The 15,663-nt window shown below is 39.9% G+C and overlaps 1 non-coding gene across 1 annotated transcript; it reads left to right on the plus strand.

Annotated features, from left to right (window-relative positions):
- The first annotated feature begins 14,347 nt into the window (after positions 1-14,347).
- On the plus strand, positions 14,348-14,509 carry LOC142432985 (U1 spliceosomal RNA). The gene has a single exon (XR_012781055.1). It is a non-coding gene; the product is annotated as a U1 spliceosomal RNA (small nuclear RNA).
- The last annotated feature ends 1,154 nt before the right edge of the window (positions 14,510-15,663 follow it).

The following is a 15,663-nucleotide window of genomic DNA, read 5'->3' on the forward strand; positions in this document are numbered from 1 at the left end:
GGTTACACTGAAGAGGAGCAGTTTAAGCTTCATGTTGGTCATAGATTTGATAAAATCTGCAGCATCTATGCACATACACACTGCCCTCTAAAAATAAGACATTTATAGGTTTAACCACATATTGGTTAATGTGGAAGAAAAGAGAGCCTGGAGATGAATAGTTGTGCTGGAGTACTTTTTCTCTCCCGAAGAGGTAATTTCACCTGATAGGATGATAGCACTTCATGATATATCTCTATTGCTTCTCTGAAATCACTTAGATTTTGCAAGTGACAAGTGTCTTCCAAAGAAAACCAGTATTTGCTCATTGTCATGCCCAGAGGTCATTGATAAATGCTGAATATAGTCATTTTTTAAAAACCTCGGCACAACAGTCTATGTTTTTATCCAAGGGCAACTACAGAAATCTGCTCCTGTGTTAAGCTAACTGCTTCTTGATGTCTTCTTTTTTTTCCTTCGAAATGACTTGGTAACAGATGACCTAAATGTACTATCACCTTGTAGTTTACAGAAGATAAGTTGCAAAATGGCTTCTAATGTAAGTTTCCATCGCAAAAAAACATCTTTACAAAGTCTTGGGCCTTTTGAGCATAATGCCCTCCAGACTTATGGAAAACTAGACTGCAGAGAGACGGCCCATTCAACTGGATCCATCAATAGCTACCTACACTATTTCACAACCTTTCTGCCTTCCCTGACACGCCTATAATATTAGCACATGGGGGATACTGTGGAACGACTTCATCACCTTGTGGATAGTCACCAGCCATTTTTCTTGGTATTTATGCAGAAAAATAGTTTCACTTCATTAAAAACCTACACTTAGCTGCTGTTAAGACAATAAATATTCCTAACTGACAGTGTGGCATATTCTTTGACCCACTGGAAAAATTTATTCATGTAGGAGAATCCAGGATACTGGCTTGATTCAGCAAAATGAAAATACATTTAAGATAGGCCATCTAGCATCTAGGGAGAGCCCAAAGGATAATAAATTCCCATATCAGTAGAAAGAGATCAACTTAGGTACACAAATGCTTTAACTCATATAATTTGGAGTGAAAAATAGTAACTCAATTATATTCATAGATTTTGGGTGTTTGGTATATCCTTCTCCTACTTATTGAGATAATTTTAGCTTCTCTCTAGTTTATCCAAAGCCCATTGGGCTTATTACTCCAATGTTAATAATACCAATGGCTATCTTTGGTGTACCATCATAATCAGCACACAGAAAAGTGGTTGACATTTCTTAATTCTCATAAATGCCCTAGGCATATGATGCTCACTTTACAGCTGAGAAAATTAGAGACACAGTGGCCTGATAATTTTTCCAATTTTCCCAGTTAGTGTGACATGAGATTTAGAGTCCAAAAGACATGAGTGAGAGTTTCAACTCTACGTTGTCTCTCTCCATGCACAGAGCATTCTGATTGGTTCACCCATGCTTCTAAATCTGTGTTCTGATTATGTGCAACATTGCTTCCTAACGTTGTCAGTGTCAAATACAAATGTGATCCTTCCAGTGCACTTCAAAGTCACCCCTGCAGCTAGGACCCATCAATGGTGTCACAACAGTTGATGCCTGAGGTCACAGGTACTAATAAAAATGTTCCACTATTTTATTCCTTGAAGTTACTAGCTCTGTCCAAATCTATTTGCCTCTGTTTTTTCCAGGGTTAAAATTTACACTTTTTTGTTGTTTGGGTTTCTCTTGTAAGGAATTAAGTGAATTCCAGAAGGACTAATCAACGGGGGCAGGAATGGGGGGTGGAGAAGGGTACCACTTGTGGTCATGGTATTTACAAGCTGTATTCCCCACCCAAATACATATTTGGAATCATAATTGACCTTAAGGAAGAGGAATCTCTGAAAATTCCAGACATCCTTGATGTTCTCCTAGGATGAAGCCATGGAGGCCTGGTGGTGCAGTGACTCCTGCGTTGCATGACTAAGGCAAAGATTGGTGCTTCAAACATAAATGCTCTGCGGGAACTGATGAAACAGATTTACAGTCCCTGAAACCCTCTAGGTCCCTGTGAGATGGAAGCCAGCAACCAATGTTTTTTTTTTTTTTTGAGTGTGTGTGACGGGGGGGGGGGGGGGGGGGTGGGGGGGTGGGGGGGGGAGAGGTAGAAGGGGAAGGTTGAAGATTTATTCTTACCAATGACCACAATTTTAGGCAAACTTTCTTCGATTAGTTTCAAACAGTCTTAGTTTGTTACAAAGTTTCTCTTGGGACTCTTAAATGCTTACCAAGAAGGTTTGGTGGTCTGAGTTCACCAGCTACTTACTCTTCCAGAGATTTGACAACCTTCCTACATAGAGATTACAAACTTGACAATCTTATGGTGCAATTCCATTTTCACCTATATGGTTGCAATGAATCAGAATTGGCTCCATGGCAACCGATTTGGTTTTACTTTTTATTCATCGGTTGCAGGAGGAGCCCAGGTGGCAAAATGGTTAAGCACTCAACTGGCGATTGAAAGGGCAGTGTTTGAAACTACCAGCCACTCTGCTGGAGAAAAGATGTGGTGAGTGCCTCTCGTAGGATTTGTGGCTGCTATTGGTAGGTGCTATGGGATGTGTTCCCATTCATAACAATCCTATGTACAACCAAACGTTTCTGCTGATAGGTCTGAACATATTCTTATTTGGGAACCTTTATATGTGATTGCTTGTTTTTTCCCTAGCTGCTCTTATGATTTTCTCTGTTTCCTCAAAGTTGGAGGAGGCACACATTGACAAATGGGATATGCTGAAGATAAAACACCTATGTATATCAAAAGAATTCACCAAGAGAGTAATGAGAGAGTCCACGGACTGGGAAAACATCTTTTGCAATAACATAGCAGACAAAGGCCTTATTGATAAAATCTACAAAACTCTGTTAGTTTTCAAAAAGAAAAAAAAACTAATTGCCCACTCGAGAGGTGGGCAAAGGACTTGAACAGAAGTTTCACAGGGGCCAAAATCTGAATGGCCAACAAACATATGAGAAAATGTTCCTGATCTTTAGCCATAAGAGAAATTCAAATTAAAACTACAATGAGGTACCACTTAATACCCTCAAAGTTAGCCCAATTCAAAAAATCAGAAAGCAACAAGTGTTGGAGGGGCTGTGGGGAGACAGGAACTCTCATCCACTGCTGGTGGACTTGTAATTATGTACGACCACTATGCAAAATGATCTGGCGCTATCTAAAACAGCTAGAAATCAAGTTACCATATGACCCAGCAATCGCCCTACTGGGCATATACTCAGAAGAGGCAAGGAACAAACCAAGGCCAGACATCTGTGCTCCAATGTTCATTGCGGCACGGTTCACAATTGCAAGGAGCTGGAAGCAACCCACATTTCCATCAACTGACGATTGGATTAAAAAACTGAGGTATATACATAAAATGGAGTACTACGTATTGCTAAAAAACAATGGTGAACATATGAGGCACATAGCAGTGTGGGAAGAACTGGAGGAAATCATGCTAAGTGAAGTAAGTCAGGCACAAAGGAACAAGTACAACATGAGTCCACCGAGATAAGCGTTAAAAAATATGCAAAAGGGGCATAGGGAAAAAGCTACTGTATATAAATCTTCTTGGGCTGAGGACCCTGTAGTATGGCAGGAACCAGATCAAATGCAGGGATTCACATGGTAGATAACTGGGGAAGAGGTGGGGAAAGGAAAAACATGATGAAAATAAGGAAGAAATAGGTAGTGAGGGTACCACGGGGTGCTAACCCACCCAAGAGGAGGGTATTGTTTCTATCATTGTTTCTAACATTGGTTGCTTCCAACTCACAGGGACCTAGAGGGTTTCAGGCACTGTAAATCTGTTTCATCAGTCTCCCGCAGAGCATTTATGTTTGAAGCACCAATCTTTGCCTTAGTCAAGCAACGCAGGGAAAGAGGGACCAGACTTCAACGCAATGCCCCAAGGTGTGAATGCAACATTCTGGCTAGGAGTAGGGAACCAGTGGAGAGGTGTGGGGGGCTGGCCTCAGTCCCAAATACTAAGTGTATGCCTGCCTCTCCCCACAGAAGAATTTATTTCAAAGGACAGCATTGAATCTATAGCTTCTGGAGAAGGACATATCTGATCGGAGCACATGGGAGCAGATGAAGGTGGAGTCGGAGAGAGTGGGGCACATCCTGACAAACCAGGCCTTGAGGACGATGACCCCAATTAGAGCAGCCAGTCCACAAAGAGGACCACATGGCCAGCTGCACTATGAGACATGGTGCCCCTCACTGACCCATGGCCCTGCAGGGGAGAACACAGGAGACACAGTGTGGAAATTGTGCCCAATCTGATCCCACCACACTGTTGCAAGGTACTGGGGGAGTGCAGCAGAATAGCAAGGGAATGGAGTGGCAAGGTCCCCAGGGAATGCTGAAGGTGGACTTTGGGGCCAGGGTATGTTGTGCTAACAGACTGGACTGGAAAACACTCCTAAAGGCCAACAAACAATCCTTGAACTAACTACAAGCTTTTATTTCTTGTTGTATTTTGTTTTGTTCTTTGTCAGTGGTCTCTTGTTTTGTTGTATATTGTTGCTTGGTTTTACTCCGTCTTGTTTTTGTGCATGTTATTATCTCCGCATGTCTGTCTAAATAAGATAGGCTGGATGAACAATCTGGAGGAGAAAACAACAGGGCCGACAGTTCCGGGGGACCATGGGATAGGGGGAGGTGGTGGGAAAGGAAATGCTGTTAACAAACCCAGGGACAAGGGAACAACAAGTGATCCAAATTGGTGGTGAGGTGGGTGTGAGAGGCCTGGTAAGGCATGATAAGTCTAATGTCACCAAGAGGAATTGCTGAAACCCAGGTGGGGACTGAGCATGATAGTGGGGCAGGAGGAAAGTCAAGGGATAGAGGAAGAGCTGGGAAGCAAAGGGCATTTAGAGAGGTCTAGATAAAGACATATACATATGCAAATATATTTCTAAATGAGGATGGGGAAATAGATCTATGTGTCTATATTTATAGATTTAGTATTAAGGTAGCAGAAGGATATTGGGCCTCAACTCAAGTACTCCCTCAATGCAAGAATACTTTGTTCTATTAAATTGGCATTCTATGATGCTCACCTTCTCCACACAACCGCTGAAGACAAAGCGGGTGAATAAGCAAATGTGGTGAGGAAAGCTAATGGTGCTCGGCTATCAAAAGATATAGTTGTCTGGGGTCTTAAAAGCTTGAGGGTAAGCAAGCAGCCATCTAGCTCAGAAGCAACAAAGCCCACATGGAAGAACACGCCAGCCTATGTGATCATGAGGTGCTGAAGGGATCAATTATCAGGCATCAAAAAATCATATCATTGGGTGCACACCTCCATGATACGATCACTGAAGACAAATGGGTGCATAAATAAGCATGATGAAGAAAGCTGATGGTGCCTGGCTATCAAAAGTTATAGCATCTGGGGTCTTAAAGGCTTGAAGGTAAACAAGCGGTCATATAGATCAGAAGCAACAATGCCCACATGGACAAAGCACGCCAGCCTGTGTGATCACAAGGTATCGATGGGATCAGGTATAAGGCATTATCAGAACAACAAAATCATACCATAGTGAATGAGGGGGGAGTGTAGAGTGGAGACCCAAAACCCATTTGTCGGCCACTGGTGATCCCTTGCAGAGGGGTCTAGGGGAGGATAAGAGCCAGTCAAAGTGCTGCGTTGTAGCAATGATGATAAAGGCAACTTTCCTCTAATTCCTAAATGCTTCCTCCCCTCCCATGCTCCGCTATCATGATCCCAATTCTACCTTGCAAGTCTTCCTAGACCAGAGGATATACACTGGTACAGATAAGAACTGGAAACACAGGGAATCGAGGGCAGATTATCCCTTCAGGACCAGTGGTATGAGTGGTGACACTGTGAGGGTAGAGGGAGAGTGGGTTGAAAAGAGGGAACCAATTACAAGGATCTACATGTGACCTCCTCCCTGGGGGATGAACAACAGAAAAGTGGGGGAAGGGAGACATCGGATAGGGCAAGATATGACAAAATAATAATTTATAAATTATCAAGGGCTCATGAGGGGTATGGAAGGGAAAAATGAGGACCTGATGCCAGGGGCTTAAGTGGAGAGCAAATGTTCTAAGAATGATGAGGACAATGAATATAGAGATGTGCTCTACACAATTGATGTATTTATGGATTGTGATAAGAGTTCTACCAGCCCCTAATAAAACACTTAAAAAAAGCTTTTTTTCAATCCAAAAAAGAAAAATGCAAAATTCACTGTCATGCTATTAGTTGGATTACTTATCAGTTTTCATTTTAACAATCACGATTTCTATTAGGAAGAAGCAGGAGATTCTCTGAAGTTACTTCTGAATGGCTGAAACAGTAAAAATTTGACTCTATGACTGTGAAATACAATATGAAGGCATTTTACTTTCCTCTAAAAGTTCTATGACCCTTTGATCAATTATGTGCATATGATTCAATCTTCAAATAATATATTTCTAATACCAACATCCCCATCTTGACTCCTGAGTAAAATGGCTCCTCTCTGGTTACTGATCTTTTTAAGAAATGCACTGTAAAAACTACATGATCATATCAATTGATGCAGAAATGCTATTTGACAAAATCCAGCAACCATCCCTGAAAAAGGCACTCAGCAAAATAAGAATAGAAAGGAAATTTCTCAGCACAATGAAGGTCATACATACAAAAATAATGGCTAACATCTTGCTCAATGGGGAGAAACTGAAAGTATTCAGCTTGACAAAGGGAACCAGGTGAGGATACCCTTCTTTGCCACACTTCCTCAGCGCAGTGCTAGAACTCTTAGTCAGAGATATAGACAAAAAGAAAGAAAGCAATGACTTCCAAATAGGCAAGGAAGAATTAAGATTCTCTCTATTTGCAGATGATATGAATTGACTGATGGAAAAGCCAAAGGTTAAAAACATATTGTTGGCACAATCAAAAGATTCAGCAATGTGGCAGGATACAAAATTAACCCACAAATAAATCTATAGGATATTAAAGAAAGGAACTCTGAAAAGAAAACCAAGACAACAATACCATTTACAATAACCAAATGAAAGCTGAAATACTTAGGAATAGACCTCACCAACAATGTTACAACGAAAACTACAGAACACTTCTACAAGAAACCAAAAGAGACCTCTACAAATAGAATTTTCCATACCCTTGGTTAACCAACACACAAAACTTATTGTCAGCAATCAGTTCTGACTCATAGTGACCCTATAAGACTGGGTAAAATGGTCCCTCTGGATTTTCTAGACCGTAACTTTTTAAGGAGAATAAAAAGCCTCATCTTTCTCCCTATTCATGAATAGGAGGCTCTATGGTGAATATGTCAATACCATCTAAAGGAATCTAGATAAACAGTGCAATTCTGATCCAGATCCCAGCTTCATTCTTCTTTTTTGTTCAAGATCATTGTATTGGGGCTCTTAGAGCTCTTATAACAATCCACACATCAGTTGTATGAAGCATATTTGTACATATGTTTCCATCATTAATTTCTAAACAATTACTTTCTATTTGATCCCTTGGTGTCAGCTCCTTTTTTTCCCTCCCTCCCCCCTCTCACCCTCTTGACCCCTTGATAAATTATAAATTATTATTTTCATATCTTGCATTAACTGCTGTCTCTCTTTCCTTTCTTTGAAGAAGAAGAAACACTAATTAAAACTTTATATGGAGAGGAAAGTGGCCCACAGAGCATAACTGCTTATGAAGAAGAACAAAGGAGGATGCCTTTCATTATAAAATCTCAAAGCCTTATGGCCAAAGCCTAGTGAAAACAGCCCTAGTCATGGTAGAATGGTAGATGTAGAGATCAATGGAACAGAATAAAGAACCCAGAAATAAGTCCATCTACTTAAAGGCAACTAACCAAAGACTGAAAAAACATTAAGTGGGAAGAGATAATCTCTTTAACAAATTTGATTTCCATTTGCAGAAAAATTAAACAGAACTCTTACCTCACTCCATATACAAAAATGAGTGTAAGATTGATGTATGTATATGTATGAACTGTGATAAGAATTGTATGAGCCCCAATAAATTGTTAAAAAAAAAAAAAGAAAAAATGAGTGTAAGATGGATTAAAGACCTAAATGTAAATCCTAGAACCATAAAGATTGTCAATGATGAAATAGGGATAAACCTAAGGGCCCTAACATAGGGCATAAACTACCAAATATAATTTTAAAAAACACACAGCATAAGGCAAAATGAAGTTTCTGAAAATAAGACACCGCATGAATTAAAATGTATCCTCAAAAGAGTAAAACGATAACCCATACATTGTGAAAAATAAAAGATGACGATGACACATTGGACAGAGACAACGCGCTAAAATATAGAAATCCAATACCTCTATCAGAAAGGATGAACAACCCAATTTAAAATGGGAAAAGAATGTAAATAGATATTTCACTAAATAAGACATATAGGAGTAATAAGCCTATAAAGAAGTGCTCATGATCACTAGCTATCAGAGAGATGAAAATCGAAACAACAATGGGATGTCACCTCCCAATGGCAAGGACAGTAAAATGTAACAACAGAAAATACCTAAAGCTGGAGACTGTTTGGTGAGAATGGAACCCCCAGACACCTCTGGTGGGAGTGGAAGATATGCAATCACTGAGGAAAGTGAAATGGGCCTACCTCAACAAGTGGGAACAAAATTCCATATGACCCCAAATCCTTTGCTGGGTATACAGCCTACAGAAGTAAGAGCCATGACAGCAACAGGCATATGCACACCTGTGTTCATCACAGTACTCTTTACAATGGAAACAACCTAAATGTCCAGCAGTAGAAAGGTGGATAAAGAAACTTTGGTACATGCACGCGAGCATGCATCCCTTAAGGAAAATAATGAGACTATATGTCACCTCGTGGTACAGATGGACCTGGAGAACACTATGCTGGATAAAATTAGTCAACCACAGAAAAAGAGAACATTGTATCAGCCCACTGGTAAAGAGAAAAGCTCAACAGAAAGCTTTTCATACCAAAGAAAATATGTTGATGGTTAGCAAATGGAGGACAGCGAGGGAGGGAGAGAGCAGCAAGCAGTAGGCTAGAGGGCAGACAGGTGTTAACATGGGTGACGGGGAAGATAAGTCAGTCTTCCATCAGAGAAAGAAGAGAAGTCAAAAGGTGTGAGAGAGCAAGGTCTTGGGGCATTGATAAGTACTTTAAATTGTTGAATACAAAATTGATGATCTCAAATCTAAAACCTCACCTAATTGACACTAAATAATAAAAAGAATTTTCATGAGCTTTTCTAGCCATGCCCATGTGACCAGGTGGTCTGATTCTTAGCTTAAAAAATGAAAGAAAAAGAAATGCACTATAATCTGTGAATGTGAGTGTGTGTGTGTGTGCGCGCGCACACGCGTAAGTTGGAGGTAACAGGAAAAGATGATTTTTTAAGTATTATTTTTAGTAAGTGGATTATGAAATCAACAACCTGTGTTATCCTGATTGAGGAACCTGTGGGGAGGACACACCTTCTTCTGACCTCATCTTTCCCAGATGTCTATCACTGAATACTTCTTTGACTTTGAGAAAATTGTATCACCTTTCTAAGTTTCATCTGTAAAATAGTGATCATAACCTTTCTAATTTATAACTATTGTGAGATCAGAGGAACAATAAAAATAAATCAGCACTAAGCCTTTAAACACAAAAATAGCTGCTATAAATGTGTACTCGTTCTTAAGAAGCAGCAGAATTATACTTTACCAGATTATTTGGCCCTGTCCAAAACAATTTGTATGAACTTTCTAATTATGTTGATCATTATTATTATTACTACATTTTTCACTTTCTTGTTAAAAAACTAGCACTCAATTACTAAACCACTTAAGTAAGTGCTTTGGACGTCAGACATCAGGTCATTGATGCATATGGAGAATGAAAAGGAACCTTTACTAATTCATTAAGAATTCGATATGACAGTGATGATCAAGCTGTATCAATATTATCTGGGTGGCTGAGGTTGTGGCACTTGTTTAATGCCCTTATGCAAGTTCCCACTCATTACAATCCTCAATACGAGAGAGTGAAGCACTTCTCTGTCCTATGCCATCCTCACAATTGTTATGGTTGAGCCCATTGGTTTAGCCCTTGTGTCAATCCATCTCTTTAGGTTCCCCCTTTTTCACTGCCCTTCTATTTTACCAAGCATGGTTCCTTTTTCGAGCGACTGTTTTCTCTTGAAAACATATCCAAAATATGCAAGACAAAGTCTCACCATCCATGTTTGTAAGCAATAGAAGGAGCATTCTGGTTGTACTTCTAGGACAGATTTGTTTGTTCTTTTGGCAATCCAGGGTACTTTCAATATTCTTAGACAAAACCCCAATTCAAACTCATCAATCCTCTTCATCTTTCTTATTCAATGTCCAACATTCACAAACATATTAAGTAATTGAAAAATACCATGGTCAGGTACACCTTTGTCCTCCAAGTAACATTCTTGCTTTTCAGTTCTTCAAAGAGATTGTATGCAGCCAAATTATCCAATGAAACACAGCATTTGATTTCTTCACTGCTGAGTCCATGAGAATTGATTGTGGTTCCAATCATAAAGAAATTCTTGAAAACTGCAATCTTTTTTATGTTTATCATGATGTTACCTATTGGTTCAGTTGTAAGGATTTTTGTTTTCTTTGAGTCATAATCCATATTGAAGGCCGCAATTCTTGAACTTCGTTAACAAATGTTTGAAATCCTTCTCCATTTCAGCATGCACAGATGTACCATCGATACAAGGTGGTTAATATGACTTTCTGAAATGCCGAAGCCACTTCCTTCTACATATAGTGCAGCCTCTTGGATTACTTGCTCAGTTTACAGATGAATAGGTACCAGTGAGAAGTTACAACCCTCACAGAAACCTTCCCTAATCTGAAGTCATGTGGCCTTTGTTCGGCTGGAACGACAGCCCCTTGATCCATGTCTAGGCTCCATATGAGCACAAAGAATTGTTCTGGAATTCCCATTCTTCCCAATGCTAGTTATAGTTTTCCATGATTCGCATAGTTAAATAGATTTGCCCCGTCAAGAAAGAACAAGTGAATATCCGTCTGGTAGTCTTTGCTTTTAGTCAGGATTTGTCTGACATCAGCAATCTGGTTGGAATTTCTGGCGGTATGTCTGTCAATGTACTGCTCCAACGGTTGTTGGGAGCTCTTCAGTAAAAATGCACTTGCATTTGTTATTAATGATTTTGTTTGGTAATTTCTACATACTGTTGGGACACCTTGTTTTTGGAATGGGTAAAAATATGCATCTCTTCCAGTCAGTTGACTAGGTAGCTATATTACAAACTTATGGGCATAGATAAGTAAGTTATTGCAGTGCTTTGTTATCTTGTTTGAACATTCAAATGGATATTCTGTCAACTCTGGGAGCCTTGTTTTCCACTCATACCTTCAGTGCAGCTTGGACTTCTTCCTTCAGTACCTTAGGTACATGCACATCTGCTACTTCTTAATATGGCTGAATGTTGACTAGTTCTTTTTGGTACAGTGTCTCTGTGTACTCCCTCCATGTATTGTTTAATGTTTCTTGCATTGTTCAATATTGTGTCCATAGAATCTTTTAAGTCTTTTATGATCACAAGAACACCAAAATCAGTCCAATAAAGACAATCTGACTACCAAGTGGTAGAAGCTGAGGCTGCTGAAGACAAATGATGCAGTCTCACCCTGTATTAGTCTGGATACTTCGAGAAACAAATCCACAGAAACACATGTGCATATCAAGGAAACATCCCAACCTAATGCTGCCCATGCCCACGAGTCCAACATTAACCCATGAACCCATATGTCCAAATACAATCCACAAAGTCCTCCTCCATCTCATAAAACAGACACTATGATGCTGACTGCAGGAGGAAAGCCGAGTCAGTGAATGTGTAAGCATCTCAGCACTGTCAGTGGTCTTCACACTGCTGCTCCATCACCCAGGGCTGCATCAGGGTAGGTCCATGTGGCTTCACTTTGGGCATGTCTTGCAGGAAGTCAGCCGTGCAAGCTGAAGGAGGGAACTGCTAAAGCAGCTGCACCCTGGTGCGACCATCACAAAGCAAGAGACTTGAGAACTCAAAAGTGGAGGCTCACCAAGCCATTTATCCCTCCACCCTTCAATTAACCCCACATGTTTTTTGGCCAGGTTGGCACAATCAACTAACTACCTCAATCCACCCCTTGCTAACCTGGCACCTGTACATAATTCTTTAATTTCATGATTGCAATTAAGTAACACCTACACCTCAGTCCTATAATCCTGTGAATATGTTCCCACCATCTCTGAAAGTTTGCAAGCAAACCACTGCATGCCTTTATCGCCCCAAGTTTGAGTATTCAGTTTATATACTGCCCACTTACATCAACCCAGTTCTCTGAGAAGACAATCATATTTTTCTACATGAAGAGTCTTCATTCCAGTTGGAACCTTGTGAAGTCTGCATCCATAAGCAAAGTCAAACCCAGACAGGCCATCCCTGTCTAACACACACCCTATGTCAGGAAAAGAGATGAAACCTGTTAGAGGAAGCCTTTGAAGCTATTTTCTAAATTTTCTTGTCATTTTAAGCTTCAAGTACTCTAGTCCTATGATAAGTATCCAAGGTGTGGATGGAAACATTAATAATCATGGAGCTGCCACAAGATGAGTAACGTTTCATTCTGTTATATGTGGATGGATACATAAAAACAGATTGCTTCTAGTATTCCAGTTCATACATGTGCTGGTTTATTCCAAAGAAAACATATTTAAACATGTTTCTGTGATCATTGGATGGCTGGAAACATGTTCTCGAAAAAAAACACACACTTGTTTTGGTGTCTAAGGTGCCTTCAATAGAAAGATCCAATCAAAAGAGTGACTTCCAAGGAGATCTACTCGGTCAGATAAACTCAAGGCAGAGAGCTCAGCTCAGAAGGTTCTGGTGACTATTTTTCGAGATCCCAAAGGAATAACCATATTATATTTTCTTGAAGGGTACAAGATGATCATGGGGCTTTACCAGGAAAAAAAAATGGCATTGTGGAGAAAAAAGGCCAGGAAAGTTTTGCAGATGGTTGGGATTTTTTGTTTGTTTCTTAACAGCAATGCAGTTTCTCATCAAAAATGTTAACCTATCCACTCTGATCTTACCGCTTCAGATGCTTGTCGTTGCCCCAATTCAAAGAACAGGATTTGAGCCCCTTCAGAATGCTAACACTGCCATTTTGATGTGGGACAGATGGAAAGAGTGGTGTGCAATTCTTCAAGGAAGTATTAGAGAGATGAAAAGTTTGCCTAAAGAAGTGCGCGGCCCTGGTTGGAGGATATGTCAAGAAACCAGAGCTCCACATTTGGATATAGACTTTTTAAAATTTAACAAATGTTTATATGATGTTCTAGAATACTTTTGACCTGCTCTTGTATATCAGATTGTCAGAATTCAGAGCGCTTTTGATGGCAACTAACAACAGGTGCAATAACAATTAGAGAAGTAGACATCGGAGCCTCCAGTCTCCTCCTCTTAACCTGCCAGGGAGAGGGCGCAAAAGAAAAGTACGAACAGGGAACATAGATAAAGCCATTACATTTGACTTTGGAAGAATTAAAATATAATCTTTGCTAACAGCTAATTATACTACCATTAGGGTAATGAGTTAATTATTGTATTAATTGGCAGGTTAATGGAACACAATTACGGATTTTTAAAGTCTGCATTTAAATAACAGGGAAGTAATCTATGATGCTAAGAGTTTTCTTTAGATAATCCTTACAACGATGCTGCTCCCCTGCCACCACCCCCACCACTAAGACTTCCTGATTGCATATTTACACCCTTTCAACTACTACCTTAGAACAAAATATAGTAGAAAGCATGATGTTTTAAGACTATTTATTTGATATTGCTGTTATTGTTAATTGCCACTGAGCTGGCTTTGACTTACAAAGGCCTCAGTATTACATAATGAGATTTTTGCCCTATTCTGTGACATCTTCATGACCTAGGCACCTCTGAGTTCTTTGCTAGAGCTGTTATGCCTGCTCATCTCACTAGGGATTTACATTGTTTTCATTGAATTCTACATCATCAAGTACAATGTCCTTTTCCAACAATAGGTTTTTCTTTATGACATGTCCCAAGTAAGCAAGTCAGAGTCTTGTCATTATTTCTACCAAATATGTGGGTAGCACCATAATTCTTTTTGTTTGTTTTGTTGGTTATAAGGCAACGCTTTCAATCATATTTATTGACCAGGGCAGAGTCATACCTACCAGATGAAGACATAATAAAATAAGGACATTAAAATAGTAAGTATAGATGGATGCCTGACAGGGGAGACACCATGATCAGGAAGGTGGTCTTCCCAGGGTGAGGCTTATCCATTGAACTCCGGATGTGCTGACCCCTGTGATCTCCCCAAATGTGGGGAACTCGACTGCATAATTTAAGGTAGTGGGGGACTGCATTCGCATTCTCCCCTGATTTTAAGAGAAAAAAACATAAGAAAAAAAATAGTGAGTATATGGTATTTGCAGCCCACCATTCATTGGGCATGTCAAGACAAGAGGTGCAAATCAAAGCTCAAGGACCTCCGGGTCCATACCCCTGGGATTGCCTTGAATCTAAGCGCTACAAGTGAATTAGAAGTAAAGCCAGTTCACTGAGTGGAGTTTCAACATGGAATCATTCTGCTATGACCTATGAACAATGCTCTGTACCTTCCAAGCACAGTCTGAAGCCCCGTAGTCTAGAGCACTTGGCCAGGGTTACCAAGGGCTAGACAGAAACTTGTTCCAAAGTGTCTAATTAGTAGCATAGTACCAGGTCCATGCATGTCATGATGTATTTCATGGTTCCATCATTGTTTTATAGGAATTCATAATATTTTATTGTGTATATATACCAGAGGGCTTTAGTTTTTAAAATCTATCCTTGTATTGATGAAACTTTGGTCAGTTTCCAGTTTCTTACTATTGTGAATTGTGTTGCAATGAATATGGGAAAGCACATGTCTGTACATATTCTGACTCTAATTAGTTTGGGAATATCATAATTTGAATACATCAATTTTTCTCTCTTCATTTTTGATCATCCAACTTTCACATCAAGATGAGGCAAATGAAAATACTATAGCTTGGGTCAGGTGCACCTTTGTCCTCAAGATAACATCCTTGCCCTTCCTCAATTTTAAAAGCTCTGTGCTGCAGGTTTGCCCAGTAAAATACATCATTTGCTTCCTTGACTGTTGCTCACATGAACTCTGCTTGGGATCCACATAAGATGAAATCCTTAGCAATTTCAATCTTTTCTCTGTTTATCATGATTTTGCCTTCGGGCTTAGTTATGCGAAAGTTTGCAGTCCTTGATCTTCATCTGCAAGCACAGCCAGTCTTCCTCACTTTCAGAAAGAAACGTTGTGACTTATGTTAAGCACACCTAGTAACCTACTGTATCTACCCGTGCATAAGCTGAGTGTGCCTGCACATTTTTAATGCAGTTTTTGTGGTAAAATTAGGTGCCTTGGCTGATATTCAGGTTGGCTTTTACTCGAGTATTTACGGTAAGCGACTTCTTTGCATATAGGTGGTTAACTCCTCTTCCTAACATTGAGGGGTATGACAGTTCTGCCAACG

The sequence above is a fragment of the Tenrec ecaudatus genome, chromosome 18 (genome assembly GCF_050624435.1).
Source record: "Tenrec ecaudatus isolate mTenEca1 chromosome 18, mTenEca1.hap1, whole genome shotgun sequence".
Classification (NCBI taxonomy): domain Eukaryota; kingdom Metazoa; phylum Chordata; class Mammalia; order Afrosoricida; family Tenrecidae; genus Tenrec; species Tenrec ecaudatus.